Source organism: Miscanthus floridulus, chromosome 1 (genome assembly GCF_019320115.1).
Source record: "Miscanthus floridulus cultivar M001 chromosome 1, ASM1932011v1, whole genome shotgun sequence".
NCBI lineage: Eukaryota > Viridiplantae > Streptophyta > Magnoliopsida > Poales > Poaceae > Miscanthus > Miscanthus floridulus.
This window is the reverse complement of record NC_089580.1, coordinates 189,447,984-189,462,966: the sequence shown is the minus strand read 5'-3', so window position 1 is coordinate 189,462,966 and position 14,983 is coordinate 189,447,984.

The following is a 14,983-nucleotide window of genomic DNA, read 5'->3' as shown; positions in this document are numbered from 1 at the left end:
GTAATAACTCGATCTCAAAAACTTGCTTCTTTTATTGAACATCACTCTTTTGTCTCTTGTGTTGAACCTAAGAATATAGAAGAAGCTCTTCAAGATTCCGATTGGATAAATGCCATGCATGAAGAGTTGAACAACTTTGCCCGCAATGAAGTTTGGACTCTTGAAGAGCGACCACAAGATGCAAGAGTCATTGGAACAAAGTGGGTGTTCTGCAACAAGCAAGATGATCAAGGCATTATTGTGAGGAACAAGGCAAGACTAGTTACAAAGGGGTTCTCTCAAGTTGAAGGGTTGGATTTTGGAGAGACCTTTGCACCGGTTGTAAGACTTGAAGCCATTCGTATCCTACTTGCATATGCATCACATCATGAAATGAAATTATATCAAATGGATGTTAAAAGTGCATTTTTAAATGACTTTATTAATGAACTAGTCTATGTTGATCAACCTCCTGGGTTTGAAGACCCTAGATATCCTAAGCATGTTTATAGGTTGTCCAAGGTGCTATATGGGCTTAAGCAAGCCCTAAAAGCATGGTATGAACGCCTTTGGGATTTCCTCATTGAGAAGGGCTTCACCATTGGAAAGGTCGACACCACACTATTCACTAAGAAGCTTGATGGAGAGATCTTCATTTGTCAAATAATGTTGATGATATCATCTTTGGATCATCAAATGAAGATTCTTGCAAAGAGTTTGATGAATTGATGTCGAAGGAGTTTGAGATGTCTATGATTGGAGAGCTTACATTCTTTCTTGGTTTTCAAGTCAAGCAAATAAGAGAGGGGATTTTCATCTCTCAAGAGAAATATACCAATGATCTTCTCAAGAGGTTTAATATGGATGAATGTAAGCCAATCAAAACACCAATGCTATCTAATGGACATCTCGACCTAGATGAGGGCGGTAAAATAGTTGATCAAACTCTCTACCGCTCTATGATTGGTAGCTTGTTATATTTAACCGCATCTAGTGATGAGGACATCACTTCTTCATCACATATAAGCCAAGGAGAGGAGGAGGCCTAGCATGGGCGTCCAATTCATGTTTCTCATGGTGGAGGCCTAGTCCAACTGAAGTTGGAGCCCATCTCGGGTTCCAGGACCAACCTGCCTTAAACTAGTCGCCCAAGACGCATCCGGACTCTGTTTTCAACGATCCACATATGGTTGGAAAGCTAATTTGATAAGGAAGCCAATGCAAGTGGTATCACATCAAAATCCCTTCAGAATCAATAGGAATCATTGAAACAAGTCAGCATCCAGAATCTGCCAGGGTGCTGCGACACCGTCTTTTGGTCCATTGGACCGTGTATCGTGTTTGGGCCCATTAGGGGACGCGTCCAGGGGGGTGACGCCCAAGACTCTATAAATAGCAGTCGTCGCTCTCCTTAGGGTTTGGGTTTTGTTTAGTTCTTGATTTCCTCATGAAACATACATGGTTTTACTGCAACTGTGCCACCAAGGCTGCTTGCTGTGAACTAGGGCCCCAGTTCTTGAACTTGTTCGCCTATGGTGATTAGTCATTTCGAATAAAGATTTGAACTCCTTCTTGTTATCATAAGCCTCATATTTATTTGCAATTTTAGATTGCGTTCATCTCGTTCTTGCTTGTGTTCTCGATTCGCTTGTAGGAAAGCCTTCTCGACGAGGTCAATCGTGTTCGCGTGGTTGATAACCAATGGAGTAGTGGTGTAACGGTTGTGAGGGTTCGAATCAGTCTTGGTTCGAAGCCTAGATCATGAGCATTGAGTCTCCACCAATCAACACTATCATACCTTTTGGAAGATCGGGCCTAGTCGACATCAAGTGGTAGCAGAGACCTTGTTGCCCGTTAGGTATAACTTTGTTTTTTCCTTTAGATTGTTACTGTTTTTGCATTACCTATAGTCCACAAAAAGCTAAAAAAATATACGCCGCCACATATTCCCTGTCTTATAGCCTTGTTGTGCCATGCAATTTCATCTCTGTGTCGCGTGGTTGAGTTTGTGCCCTAGGTCAAGCTCTGGTTGCTGGTTTTAGATCGTTTTTAGTCCAGTTTGTGTTTTTCCCTTTGTTTTTCATCATAATCCATGAACACCTTCAAGTCTTGCTGTGTTTCCTTTATATCCATCAAACTCTAGTCCATACCATCTAATTTGTTATACTTGTCTTCACTGTTTCCATCAAATCCTCGCTGTCGTGACCAATTTTGCGCGCATTATTCCCGTTTTGTCCTCTAATTCGGAGTTAGTTCGTAAAACTGGTCTAGTTTTCGCATACAAACTCGGATTTCAACGTTCCATATATCAAAATCGATCAAAATTTTTTTTTGGAGATTTTTATTTTGGTCAAAAACTGGTCACAAGATCCTCTTTTCGTAGTCACAAGCTTTTTGTCGATTTTGAGCATGTCTTCTGAAATTTCCACAGGCCACGCATTTCACTTGTTTAAGCTCATATTTTCTGTGGTTGCTTCTTTTGTGCTCCTAAGTGAAGAAAAAATATAAAAAAATAAAAATAAAAAGTCAAAGAATCCCAAAAAAACAACGATAGCCCAAAAATAGAGAAAAAAGAGAGGGGCAAAAGTGGAACAATATCTAGAGGAGCACATAGAGAGCGCCATTTGAGCTGTGTTTGCGTGTGTTGATTTCTGCTTTGTTCTTAATCATATTCCTGCTGTTCACATCACTTGATACATCTGGTACTTGGAACGTGAGTAGGCCAGCAACTAAGACAAGTACTTGGGATACTTATTCAGCTTTGCTATTCAGTTGCGAATTTTGCTATTCCTTGCTACTATATTATGCCTGTCCAAGCTCCACTTTCTTTTAACCAAGTATAGGTTTGCCTTGCAACTGTTACACTCAAGCTACAATGGTATCACTGTCACCGACCGATTGCACCGCCTGTTGCTTTGGTAAGAACACTTGTAAGATCGTGGTAAGACGCTTGAGAGTTAAGTGCCTTGTTTTTCCTTGTCCACAACCTAAGTAGTTGGTAGGGATAATACTATTTGTGTTGTCTTCTTCTTTCTACTAACCATGTCAGGAAAAGCGGAAGGCAGCGACAAAGGAAACGGGGACACACCTATAGATTTCAATGACTGTGTTTCTAAGAATGAGCTTCGTGCCGTTCTTGATGACAAGTTCAATGAGACCCTTCAACAAATCACCAACTTGGCCAAGAGGATTGAAGATGTTGAACAACGACATCCTGGACCATGTCCTGAAGATGATGATGATCTCTCTGAGGAGGATGATGTCGACGTAGAGGCTGAAGCCGAAGCTCAATGACGTGCTGAGGATGCACGTAACCGTAATCGGTTGAACTTTAACCGACGTGGTATGAGAGGTAATAACCAAGATAATAATGATCATTTCTCTAAAACAAAGTTTAAGATACCTCCTTTTTCTGGTTCTGCTGATCTTGAAGCATATTTAGATTGGGAGATGGCTATAGATAAAAAATTTAGCTCCCATCAAGTCCCTAAAGAATAATAGAGTTAGACTTGCTACTAGTGAGTTTACTAGTTTTGCTCTTTTCTAGTGGAATGATATTTGCAATAATGTTAATGCTAATGCTCAAATACCTCAAACCTGGACTATACTTAAATGACAAATGAAATCGAGATTTGTTCCTCCATACTATCAGCGTGATCCACGATTAAAACTGCAACGCTTAAATCAAGGTAGTAAGACTGTTGAGGAATATTATCAGGAGCTTTTAATTGGTCTAGCACGTAGTAACATACAAGAGGGTGAAATGGATAAGTGTTCTAGATTTTTTGGAGGTTTGCGTCGTGAAATGCAGGATGTTCTTGACTATAAAGAATGGACTAGATTTTCCTAGTTATATCATTATGCTCTTAAAGCTAAAAGGGAAGTATAGGGACGACAACCTAGGCGTTCCACAAATCCGTCCACTCCTTCACGTCCAACCGAGGTGAGTAAATTTTCTGATGTGCAGACACCACCAGCGCCTGTAAAGAAGAGTTCTTCTATCACACCTTCTTCCAGTGGATCTGCTACACCTTTCTCCAACAGCTCTTCTAAAATTGTTTGCCACCGCTGCAAGGGCATGGGACATATTGCTAAAGAATGCCCTAGCAAACGCGCATATATTGCTGTTGATAATGGTGGGTATGCTAGTGCTAGTGATGAAGAGAATGAATTTGCACTTGCATTATGTAGATAAATTTGCGGATAGTGCTGAGGATCCTGATGAGGTAATTGATAGTGTGACATGCACTGCAAACTACAAATCAATCCTTGTTCAGCGTGTTTTGAGTACACAAGTTGAGCCAGTAGACAAGCTACAATGCCACAATTTATTTCAAATGTTCCTCATTGTCAATAATTTCCGTGTTCGTGCTATAATTGATGGAGGGAGCAGCAATAACTTGGTAAGTTATAAGCTTGTCAAGACCCTTGGTTTATCTACACGTGCTCTTCCACATTCATACCATGTTCAGTGGTTCAACAATAGTGGTAAGGCAAAGGTAACACAATCTGCTCATGTGCATTTTTCTATCGGATCATACCATGATTATGTTGATTTTGATGTCATGCCTATGCAAGCTTGTTCACTTTTGTTAGGCCGCCCTTGGCAATATGATAATAATGTTCTACATCATGGTAGGCAAAATAGATATACTTTATATTTAAGGGAAAGACCATTGCTTTACTTCCTTTAACTCCTGCTGAAATTGTGCAATATGAAAAGGAACTTGTTGAAAAGAAAAAGAAAGGTCATGATAAAGACTTTAGCAAACCAACAAATGAACCATCAAGTAACATGAAAGAAGTTTTATTTTCTCTTAAATCTGTTCTTGCTAATCATGATGAACCTTGTTATGCTTTAACTTGTACATCGCCTATATGTCCACTTGGTCCTGCTTCTAGTGCTATGCCTCTTGTTGGTACTAACCTTTTGCAGGAGGAGGATGAATTCCCAGTGGGGAAGGCACCATGGCAGCCGCCTTTGTGAAGGATTGGGCGCCAAGATGGACATCTTCTTCCGGAGTCATCGTTGTTGTCATCCAATGGAGGAGATGATCTACTTTAGTCGAGGATGACTTTAATTCAAGAAAGGGAGGATGATGAGGACATCGCTTCTTCCTCACATACAAGCCAAAGAGAGGAGGAGGTCCAGCATGGGCGTCCATTTCATCTTTCTCATGGTGGAAGCCTAGTCCAACTGAAGTTGGAGCCATCTCAGGTTCCAGGACTAGTCTGCCTTAAACTGGTCGCCCAAGATGCATCCAGACTCTGTTTTCGACGATCCACATATGGTTGGAAAAGCTTATTTGATAAGGAAGCCAATTCAAGTGGTCTCACGTCAAAAGCCCTTTGAAATCAACGGGAATCATCGAAACAAGTCAGCGTCCAGAATCTGCCAAGGTGCTGCGACACCGTCTTTTGGTCCGTTGGACGTGTATCATGTTTGGGCCCATTAGGGGGCACGTCCAGGGAGGGTGATGCCCAAGACTCTATAAATAGCAGCCGTCGGTCTCCTTAGGGTTTGGGTTTTGTTTAGTTCTTGATTTCCTCATGAAACAGACATCGTTTTGCTGCAACTATGTCGCCAAGGCTGCTTGCTGTGAACCAGGGCCCTAGTTCTTGATCTTGTTCACCTATGGCGATTAGTCCTTTCGAATAAAGACTGGAACTCCTTCTTATTATCATAAGCCTCATATTTATTTGCAATTTCAGGTTGCGTTCATCCCGTTCTTGCTTGTGTTTTCGATTCGCTTGCAGGAAAGCCTTCTCGACAAGGTCATTCGCATTCGCGTGGTTGATAACCAATGGAGCAGTGGTGTAACAGTTGCGGCGGTCCGAATCAGTCTTGGTTCGAAGCCTAGATCGTGAACGTCAAGTCTCCACCAATCGACACTATCATACCTTTAGGAAGATCAGGCCTAGTTGACATCATCTAGGCCCGTCATCATGTTTAGTGTGTGTATGTGTGCTAGATTTCATGCTAATCCTAAGGAAGCTCATTTGATTGCCGTTAAAAGAATCCTTAGGTACCTTAAGCATACACCAATCATTGGCCTTTGGTATCCCAAAGGAGCTAGATTTGAATTAGTTGGCTATTCTAATTCGGATTATGCCGGTTGCAAAGTTGATAGAAAAAGCACATCCGGAGGGTGCCATTTGCTTGGTAGATCACTTGTGTCTTGGTCCTCCAAGAAGCAAAATAGTGTGGCTTTGTCCACTGCCAAAGCGGAATACATTGCCATGGGTGCTTGTTGTGCACAAATACTTTAGAAAGTGTACCTCTTTTGTGTGATAATGAGAGTGCGGTAAAGCTTGCTAATAATCCAATTCAACACTCTCGCACTAAGCACATAGATATCTGCCATCACTTTCTTAGAGATCATATTGCTAAGAATGATATATCATTAGAAGGTGTAAGGACCGAGGATCAATTGGCGGATATCTTCACTAAACCGCTAGATGAGGCTACATTTTGTTGGTTGAGGAATGAGCTCAATGTGCTTGATTTTAGCAACTTCACTAGAAAACAAGCTTGTGTTGTCCCTTGCATTGCATTGTAATATACAACATGTTTAATCTTTGGTAATGCATTTAGGGCTTATCTAACATGGTTAAGATAATCGCCAAAATGCGTGTGATGAAGCTTAACCTTGGATCAAACTTGACAAGCAACTAGAATTACTTTTAAGTATTGCATTACATATGCATGAATGTTGTTTTGTCGTTTCTCTTCAATTGCCCTTTTATTGCTTATTTTCTTAAAAAGAATTATAGCCTAAGGCAAAATACTTTGAAAAAAATGAGGGTTTGAGAGAGGTCACTCATATCCGTCCTAATTGGTGTTTATTTGAGTCTTATTGAAGTTGGGACTTGATTGGGAACAGGCAGCACGAAGGAACTTTGAAGATTTGCTGAAAAAGAGTGACCGAACGCTGCATCGGACTCTGAAGTCCAGCGTCCGGTCAGTTCACAAGTTGTGAACTGTTGCTGCGAAGGAGTGATCGGACACTGAAATAGTTCTTTCCCTGCGTCCGGTCAGATGGCGTCCCTACATCCGATCAAACAAAGAAGAAGATCTAAGGTTCAATCAGACTTTGGTTGCGTCCGGTCAGTGGTGGTCTGATGTGTCTGGTCGTGACTCGAGAGGTTTTGGAGCTCTCTGGAGTCGACCGGACTTTGGGTGGCAACATCCGATCATTGCCACTGGAGCATTCGGTCAGTAGATATTGTGCGGGTTTCGAACTCTTATTTCTTTCCTTATCTCTTACGTCTAGGGGCCACCATATAATCGTGCCGCTGTTTTGACCTAAGGCCACATCCCACAATCGCTCACGCTGACATCGCCGCCCTGCTCCCACGTGCCCGTTCCTGAGCCGCCACCTCCAGCGCCGTCGTGTTTCACCGTCGCGCCCACACCATCCGAGCTCGCACCATTGCTCTGCACATCCGCGTCGTATTACTATGCCTCCCCACGCCGTGCCACCACCATAGTCGCCGTGCTCTCTGCCATGCCACCGTGCCCTGCTCTAGTGCCGCCGCCGCGCTAGCAACAGCGCGCCCATGCCCTAGCACTGCCATGCCATGCCATTGCCCCCACTAGAGCCACCTTGATCTCGCCGTGTCCCAACAGTGCCGTCGACCAGCGCAACCCTAACCCTAATTGCTGATTTAGTGGTTCCTGTGATTCATTCCTCTTCTCTTCGGTCGCCGATTCATCAGGTAGCAAGCCCTCGATTCTAATTTCGTATCTAATGCTTGCTTCTTAGGGTTTCGTATCTCTAGATGTATATTGAAATTATTCATATATCCGATCTATTCTAACGTGTAGCGAGTCGATGTTGTTGAGGTCACTTTGGCAGTTGTCAGTCAACTCAGGGCCAAGCTCACGAGTATGGATCGAGGCCAAGCCTCAGAAGTGTCAGTGATAGTTGGTTCTTGTTCGTGATTGTAGTTTGTTTCAGCTTCAGCAATGGCTCATGTCAAGAACACCAGAGGTGGTCCAGGTGATGAGGATCCGAGGCCTTCGCCTCGCTTGCCTGCTGATGTGAAAGGCAAGGCGACCAAGAAGATCACATCAAAGAAGCGAAAGTATGCAGATGCTAAAACAGTGAGAGCAGTAGCTATGGTAGCCATCATAGAGCATGCAGAGAGGAGGTGCTAGGAGTGGAGTCTAGATTATAGATCAGCTTTCACCAGCACAGAGGGCAGCCATTAAGCAGGTTGAGCATCATCATGGTAGTCCAGCTAGGACTGTCATGCTTGAGGGATGACGTGTTGCTTTGGAGGAGACTCAGCCTTAGGGGAGCCACAGCAGCAGATAGAGCAGACCAAGGAGATAGAGCAGGCACCTCAGCCACAGTTATGGTGCTCTAGCCATACTCGTACCTAGGTGACACCGAGGGCAGAGACACAGTGGAGGGGTTCTCATCTGCCTTCTAGACCATAGGGTCCACCTCTAGTGACTCATTTGGATTTGAGGGCTGCCACAGCCAAGTAGGTACAGCAACTTAGGTTCATGCAGTTTGAGGATTGGTTCCCGCTAAGGAGGGATGAGCGTGCCTCAGAGGGTTTCTATACACCACTGTAGGAGGATTTCTATAATGCATATCTTAACAGTGGGGTGGCCTTTAGATCTCAGTGAGTTTGGTCCATTGAGGCCATTATAGCAGCAGCTGGAGAGTAGATCTGCCCTCACCTCTCTTACTTGCTAGGGCTGACAGATTTACTTGGACGGACAGACAGATATGTTCCATCTTGGGTCCGTGAGTTCTTTGCTACACTTTGGATTGACCCAGCTCATAGGTTCATTCACTTTGCATTCAGAGGCAGAGACTACAGGCCGATGAGCTTCAGTGTTAGAGAGATTCTCAGGTTACAGGAGTCACCCATCCGCATTCACGAGGTTTGTTGTGAACACACAGAGCCTCCTAGATGCCCTCACGGCTGTCTTGTGCCTCCCACAGATCTCATCCAACCTTGCTTTACAGAGGCATTCAACGAGGGGTCAAGCAGGACACCTAGGGATCTTACTCCTACAGCCAGACTGCTTGATGCTATCATGAGGAGGACCCTGCTACCGAGGATGGGATATCGCGAGGGGTTGACTCGTATTCAGTTATGGTTACTGAACTCTCTGATTTAGCAGACAATGTTTGATGTATGGGATGTCATTCTATCTGAGATGGAGGATACACTTGTAGAGGGGTTCAGTCATCACCGATAGTTGCCCTATGCTCACTGGATCACCTTTCTGATTCACAGGGTAGTCACAGTGAGGCCTCTTGAGATATTGGCAGAGTATTCTGGTGCTACTACAGAGTTTCCATCTTACAACATGACTCAGATGCTCTGCCATAGTGCAGCGAGGACACCTAGCCAGCCATGCTATCTCCCAGAGGTGCCAGAGTCTACAGCCCAGTAGGATGAGACTATTAGGGGCATAGCAGCTACAGAGGAGGAGCAGCTAGATGCTCAGCAGAAGGGTATGGTCGAGAGCGACCCCAGCAACAGTATAGATGATGGCTGCCAGGATATCCCTCAGATGCCTCCTTGATGACAAGATGATGAGGCTAGTGGTTCTAGCTTAGCTCCACCTACACCACAGATAGACCCCGCTCTTCTTGCTATACTTGAGCGGATGAGGCATGATCAGGCTCGCTAGGCCTAGGAGACATCAGCTGCTCTAGCACAGGTACATGGTAGATAGGATGAGTTCCAGCATCAGCAGCAGGCTATCCAGCAGCAGTAGCTCCTCATGCAGTAGCAGTTACTTGGATTCATGCAGCATGTTGTGACTGCTATTGGGGCTCCACCGCGATAGCTTACACCTCAGCTTAGCCAATCTGCCACCACTTCATAGACTCCAGTTCTATAGTCCAATGGGCTTCAGAGTCAGGGACAGACAACTACTCCGTTTGCTTCACCTATAGAGCAGGTGTCCTAGTGGTTTGCTTCGCCAGTGATAGCCCACGGTCCGCAGTTCACACCGCTACATACGGGCTTCACATGGCTCAGAGTTCGTCGATGCTTGTGCTAGACACCGTAGTCTCTAGGAGCCTTGGTGCTACCTTCAGTGAGTTGATAGGGCAGCCGACACCGCCAGATCTACATGTCCCTAGTCCTTCTATAGTTGCTCCTATTACTAGGACCATAGAGACGCTCCCTTCATTAGTTGCATCATCAGAGCCACCTGCTTTAGTGATACCTGCCGAGTCACAGGCCGCACCAGTCCCAGATCTAACCCAGACCGCTTTAGCATCACTTCCAGCGACAAAGGGTCATACAACTCAGAGCTTAGGATCAGATGATGATGCTGCCCTGTTCTAGATTGCTCATCACACCTCAGCGCCTGACTCGTCCACTGTAGCTCCACCGACCGACCCTTAGGTTTTGGTGTTTGACGCCAAAGGGAGAGAGGGATCGAGTATGATAGACTTAGGGAGAACGATATATCTAGGGGGAGCTTATCTATTATATTTGGCTTTTTATGTGTGATACTCTATTATGCATTCATGTTTTCCTTCATGCATTGAACTACGTACATGTGATATTAATGTGATCGTGATATTTACGTGATAGTGATATTTATGTGATATGTGACATGTGTGCTCTCTACTTTGATCTTTATGCATGTCATGTCACTTGGTTATGCTCATTTGCTTTGCTTCCACATTTTTACTCCGATGCAAATGAGTTTTATTACCTATACTCATGATTATTTCATATCTATTGAGTACATCATGTTGGCTTGGGTCAAATAAGCTTGCCTAACTCTTTTGTTCTTTTTGTCAAAAGCTTATATGAACTAAGCATGTTGAAAACCTCATCTCTTTTTACATACTTGAGGTTGTATTGTCATCAATCACCAAAAAGGGGGAGATTGAAAGCATCTAGGCCCCTAGTTGGGTTTCGGTGATTAATGACAATACGAGATTATTGTGACTAATATGTGTTTTGCAGATGCAATTAAGTTAGGTCATGGTAACAACAATTGATTATGCAATCATGATTGTCATGCCCCTACGATGGAAATCATTTTGGTTTTCAAAGGATAGACTAGTTCTAAGTGTCGTTTGGTGTTGAAGAGACACTTAGAGTAGTTTAGGACTTTGTTTTTCCTTTGACCATACTATTAAGGGGGGTACGGATGGGTAGCTTGACCTAGGTGAGTCTAGTGGGTTAGGTGTGGTGCACACTTGTCAAATCTAGCACTAGGTAGCTCCAAAGTAGCCCTTAGATCAATTGTAGCAAACTTCATTCACATATGATTGTGAGTTGGAAGTGAATGGAGGGTTAAATGTTGACCGGACGCTGGCGCAGAGTCTGGTCAGTTCATTTGATCAAGGTGAAGTCGTCTGGTTGTGACCGAACGCTGATAAGAAATGTGACTGAACACTAGGTGCCAGAGTCTAGTCAACGATAGCCAAGTTCCAAAGAGGGAGAATCCTGATCGGATGCGTCCGGTCAGTGCTGACTAGACGCTGGTCATGTTCCAGCTACTGACCGAATGCTGAGCAGCAAAGTCACCAGACGCTGGGTGCCAGAGTCCGGTAAACATCAGTAAGGTTCTAGAGAGCAGTTTTTGTGATCGGACGCGTCCGGTCAGTGCTGATCGGACGCTGGCAGTGTCCAGTCACAACTTAACTGCTTGGTGGCAGGGAGAACTGACCGAAGCGTCCGGTCAACTTGACCGGAGCGTCCAGTCACCCCACAGTGGTACATAATGGTTCGTTTTAAATGAAGGGTTATAAATACTTCCTCTATTCACTCAAGGGATCACTTTTGCTCATTTCAACAGTTGAGAAACACCCTTGAGAGTGCTAAGGAGAGCAAGTTCCTAGTGAGGTAATTGAGATTTGAGAATCCAAGAGAGGGGTCTCATTAATGAAAAGAGAGTAGCAAGTGTGCATCCACCCTTCTCATTAGGCTTGTTGTGGTCAAATGAGAGTTCTTGCTTGTTACTCTTGGTGATCGCCATCATCTAGACGGCTTGGTGGTGATTGGGAGTTTGGTGATCATCCGGTGGAGCTTGTGGATGATCCAACTCAAGTTGTGAGCGGTTGTGGGTGATTCACCGCAATAGAGTATCAAAGAATCAACCCGTAGAGAGTACTTGATCCTTGCGCGGATCAAGGGGGAGCTACACCCTTGCGCGGGTGCTCCAACGAGGACTAGTGGGGAGTGGCTACTCTTCGATACCTTGGCAAAACATCACCGTGTTCCTCTTTCTCTCTTTACTTTAAGCAATTCAATTCTTGTCTTTACATTCATAGAATTACCATGCTAGAGTAGGATTGGAACATATGTTGCTAAACTTTTGTGCGGTAGAACAATAGGAACACTTTCTAGGCACAAGGGGTGAAGTGGGCTAACCGTAGGGTTTAATTATTGCAAAGAATTTTAGAATTAGCCTAATTCACCCCCTCTTGGGCATCTTGATCCTTTCAGCCATCTGGAAAGCCAAGTCTCCATGTCGTCAAGCTGAGGAAGCTGTTGACGTCGTTATCGCCCTCATCTTCAATAGAGCCTTCATGAAGAAAATGAATCCATCCTGACCCCTCGCCGTCGCGGGGGAGGAGGAGGAGATAAATCCTCATTACCAAGAAATTTAGCATGGAGAGACCCTAACCCTAAATGACTCGATCTAGTGGAAAACTTATAAAAACGATGGATCCCCAGTCCCTCCGAACTCCAGCGAGATGCTAGAGGGGGAAGAGAGGGGGACCAGTAGTGGTAAAGGCGGGGGCCGTGGCGACGGCGACGACACTAGGGCGCGAGTCGCAAAGGGGCAAGTCTGGCCTCTTGCAAGTGTTTTAGAAGCATGTTATAAGTATTTGTTCAAAATATTTCATCAGTTTTCAGACGTATATTGTAATTGTTTTTTATTTGGATGTTGCATATGTTTTCACACATACGTTGCAAAAATATGTTCAAATATTTTAGCTGTTTCAATCTTATGTTGCATTAAGTGTTTTTTCATGTTGCAATTGTTTTATCTAGATGTTGCATATGTTTCACACACATGTTGCAAGTGTATGTCCAAAATGTTTCATTTGTTTCAAAAGTATGTTGCATTTGAGTGTTTCATGTTGTAAGTGCAGATCGCCGGTGTTGGTGTCCATTAGGGCAGATAGGGCCCAGCCACAGCCATAGACATGTGGAGGAGGCATAGGCCCCACCGGCTATGTGGGGAGGAGGCACAGGGCGCGCGGTGCTGTTGTGGAAGAGGTGGGGTGAATCTTCCAGACGTCCTAGAAGAGACGTGTGCCACATCGGTGTGGAAGGGGTTGGGGTGAGTCATTCAAGCAGTGTAGGCAGTGGATTTGAAACGGACGGTTCGGATGCGAGCGTGGGAATCAGAGCTGGCGTGGACGATGTGAGAATTCAAGCGGACAGGGTGGAGCAGCCGCGGACGTCCGATCGCTAGTCAATGTGAAAGTATATCAGCTCTATATACGTATGTGATGAGTAACAAAAGTATATTCCCACTTTCAAAAAAAGCGACCGCTAGTCAATGCGAAAGTATATCAGGTGTGCTTGGTTTCCTGTCTTAGTCCTAGCCTGGCTAGGATTGGAGCCTGGTTAGCCTTAGCCTACTCCCACAAAGCCAATCCATCGTTGTTTGGTTATCTGTGTTGTCTAAGCCTGTCTAGCGCAAGGTGTGTTTGGTTGCCTTGTCTAAGTCTGGCTAGCGCAGGATGTGTTTGGTTGTCTAGTTTGTGTTGCATAGTGTCATCTCTTCTTCGAGTGGGTAAGTTTACCTCCTTTGTGTCATTTTGTCGAACATGTGGTGGGCAGCAGGAAGCAGCAGCGAGCACCTCGATGAGTCGGCGAGTCGAAGAGCACCTCCACGTGCGTCCTATCGAAGACCGGCTTGCCGCCCATCACCCTGTTCGCTTATGCTAAAATTTGGCTTATGCTGAAATGTTGTGAGAGAAAACACTGTTTCATGACTGAAAAGTAGCTCAAGCGAAAACATTGTTCTATTAACCATTCACAATCACAATTGATTACCGTAATTGTATCAAAATCTTGAGCTATAAAAATGCAAATCACACTCTGTACTTGTCCACCTTCACACTCTACACCTCGAAGCAGCAGCGACCCGAGGCCCTATGACCCGGTGCCCTTCAGCTCCCTATACGCCACTGACGACCTGCTCACCGAGGGCCCCTCGCCATAGTCCAAGGTGGTGGGCAACACGCAGGGGCTATGGATCTCCAGCCTATTCGTTTCGGCTGAATTGGCTTATAAACCATGACTGAAAGTACTGCTGGCTGGTTTGGTGTGAGAGAAAAACACTGTTCAAGCCGTGGATTATAAGCCAGATACGAGCGAATAAGCCGAAACGAACAGGCTGCTCATCCGGCATGGGCAAGCTGTCGCTCGTCCTTGGCATGGACTTCGAGCTCACTGATGGGCCCTTCAACGGCAGCGCCTTCGTCGTGTACTTGCGGAACACGGTGACGCGTCCCTGGCGATGTTGCCCCCGACAGCGGCACTGGTCGCCTGAATCCCGCGCCGGAGGAGGATGAAGGTGAGCTAGGAGCAGAGCAACCGTCCCCAAGGTCACAGAGGAGGACGACGACACCGGCATGGCGGCGGAAGAAGACTAGCGAGGAGTAGAGCGACCGAGCGGGAGGTGGCGAGACTTCAGTGGTCGGCTTGGCCGCCTGGACAGCAGAAAACGGAAACCAATCTCGTTTTTTGTCCAGAGCCAGGTTAAGGCCTATAAAGTGGCTTAGCTGAGCCTGACTTTGGGCTATTTATAGGTATATATGTCCATGCAGTCAGAGGCACAACAACCCCGCCTGAAGCACGGTATTTTGGCTCGACACGAGCATGGCACGGTTCGATGCATAGGGCCATGCCTAGGCCGCTCCCTAGACACGACGGGCGGCACGACAAGGCCCGAAAAATGCCATAGGCCCGTTAAAGGGCCGCTACCCCAATCAAATATATATATATATATTCTTATCCTCCATAACCCTAACTCCCTTCCATC